Genomic DNA, 2,851 nt, shown 5'->3' with positions numbered 1-2,851 from the left:
CTAGTTTTTGGAAAAATTAACCGGAGACCTAGTTTTGGGCTCGTATTCGGTTATTCGAATAATTTATTCGGTTTCTGCCCAGGCCTATTCTATGGTCTCTGTTTCTTTCTGACAACGTTTGTGGAACTGAGCTCTCTCATGAATTACATTTCGTTTTGGGCTGAAATATCCATCAAACTTGGTCAGAACTGTGTTGAAAACATTGCTATCGTCCTGCGAGAGACCAAAGGTAGACAGAATCTTTTCTGCCTCAGGGCCCATTGCATATATGAGGCTACTAACTTGGACTTCTTCACTTTTCTTCGTCAACTCAGACGCAGTCCTAAATCTAAGAAAAGTTTGTCTCCACGAAGCCCATGCTATCGGTTCATGAAAGTTAAAATTAACTGGTGGTTTAAAAGACATGTTTCTTACCGTGAGGTTTCTCCACGTTATATCCTACTCTTGTGTGGTTCTTCTGTCTCACTCACTGATCCCACTTCTGACACCATGTAGCAAGGTTTACTCAACTAGTCAAAATGCCCAAAGAGAAATTAAGAAGCCCTGAATCTCAAGACAATGTGAGAACTGCTCATGGAGTGTTTACACTGAAAGGGAATCAACTGGTAATATGATGTACAAGCAACTGTGGTGAATTATGGATTATGTCCCATATCATTACAGTGTCTAACTCTATTTCTCCCTCTGTGGATTATTTTCGATTCTGTTATTGTGTTGTGAATGGTTCTGCACTTTCTCTCACTCCGATTGTCTGTTCCTCGGACCGCCTTATTTGGCCACTCAAAGCAACCCAACCCAACATTTTCATGGATCTTGGAGAGAGGGAGGAGGAGTAGACATGGCATTGTGCCGCCTGCAATGATAATATTATCTAACATTAATTGTGTCGTGTCAACAAAGTTAAAATAAAAACTAGTGATGGGCAGGTATCGATACCAGGTACTCGATACTTAGATACCTATAGGTATCGATATTGGTACGGATACCTGCTCTAAACATCGATACCTATGTGTTATTTATCCCAGGGCTGCCAAAGCAAGTGACTTGGGCCTTGAGAATTTTTTGTTTATCAAAACTGATAAATTTTCGTAGGGGTCAAGCGTTTTAAATTAATCTAGTGGTTTTTTTTACAAAAAGAGAGAAGTTTTTCATGAAATGTATCTAGTGATTTTGCAAAATCCTCACTGACAACTCTGATTTATCCTCATTGGTTTAATTTAAAGTTGCTAAAAATCTGGTAAATTGAATTGCCTTTTTAGAACTCTTGTGTTTTTATTTTCCAATACTAACATTTTCTGCAAAGTTGACTTTCCTCCCATACTTCACTTAATTTTTGTTTTTATTCTCATATTTGGGTATAGTCTCTCTCTCTCTCTCTCTCTCTCTCTCTCTCTCTCTCTCTCTCTCTCTCTCTCTCTCTCTCTCTCTCTCTCTCTCTCTCTCTCTCTCTCTCTCTCTCTCTTTTACAAATAATTTTTGTTTGAGTCTCAGCTAAATAGTCACAACTTGTCTAGACACGATTGCCTAAATACTTGGAAAAAATTAGTTGTATTTTTGTCTTTACTTATTACCCCCGGCGTATGTTACCAATAGCATTAGGTATCGGTATCGATACCTTGAAAAAGTACTAGGTATCGACATCGATACCTAAATTGTGGTATCGGCCCATCACTAATAAAAACCTCGGTCGAAGCAAAGAGTCTACATAACAAGAGGGGCCACTTCTCTCTTTGACTTTGAGCCAATTAAAAAAGTGTCCTCAAAATTCGGTGGCGCCCTCTTCGCAAAAGCGCACCTTTAGCGAACAGAGTTATCCTACTTGAGTTTAAAAAATCAAAGTGAAACTAGCAAGTTTTTTAATGAATTTCGGAAGAACGCTTTTTTAAAATGGTTACGCTGACAAAAAACCTCTTCCGGAGGAAAGGGTGATTGTTTTCTTCGTTTAATTTGACTTTACAATGAAAGGCGAGAGGTCATTAAAATTTTAAAAAACTAAAACTCCGTACTGAACGAACCCGAACTGCTGATGAACAGCAGTCGATCTGCGCACGCAAGGAGGTGCTATTCCTATTCTTCTTCTGGAAAAACGAAAGAGAGCTACAAAACAGACTGCAGCGCCATCTGAAGCAAAGAGCATACTTCCTGCGGACACTTTTTTGGCTGAGTGGCCCATCTTGTTATTTACTATCTCGAAGTGCTTCTGTATTTCTCAATCAATCCAACTGCAACTGCAGCAAATAATATAGATAGCCTACTTGGCACTCGTCTGAGGCCGAATTGTACTTGACAGTAAAAATATGAATTTGAATGAAAGTGAAGGATGATTTAAAAAAATAATAACCCCATATATAGCCCAGGCCAAGTCCCCACCCCCCCCCCTCTTTAAAAAAAACGCAAAAAAACAAAACAAAAAAACAACCAACAACCAAGAACAAACCAAGAACAAACCAACAACCTCACAACTTCTGCCAGCAGCGAGTGATCGGACGGGGTTAGTGGGAGGGGGGGAGGGTTCTCTTCTGTGTGTTTGTTGGAATTCCAATTGGGGACTCGCGCAATATAGTTTGATAAATAAGCCATTGGTGCAATAAGCAAAACTTCATAGGTTAACCAGTCTTAACCACAGTTTTATATTTCATCCCATCCACCTCCTCCCCTGAAAAAAAAGAAAAAAGCAACAAAATCAAATATTATATTCTAGATTCTAAGTCTAAAAACGACAAAAAGGGGAACAGGTTTGTCTGGCAGAAGCAGTGTTTCTTTTTTCTTTTTTAAAATTTGTTTGAAAACTCAAGAGAACAAAAAAAAAGGGGGGGGGGGGGGGGGGGGGGGGGCCCGCCCCCGGTACCAA

Source organism: Aplysia californica, unplaced genomic scaffold, assembly GCF_000002075.1.
Source record: "Aplysia californica isolate F4 #8 unplaced genomic scaffold, AplCal3.0 scaffold00260, whole genome shotgun sequence".
Taxonomy (NCBI): domain Eukaryota; kingdom Metazoa; phylum Mollusca; class Gastropoda; order Aplysiida; family Aplysiidae; genus Aplysia; species Aplysia californica.
This window is presented reverse-complemented; position numbering follows the sequence as displayed.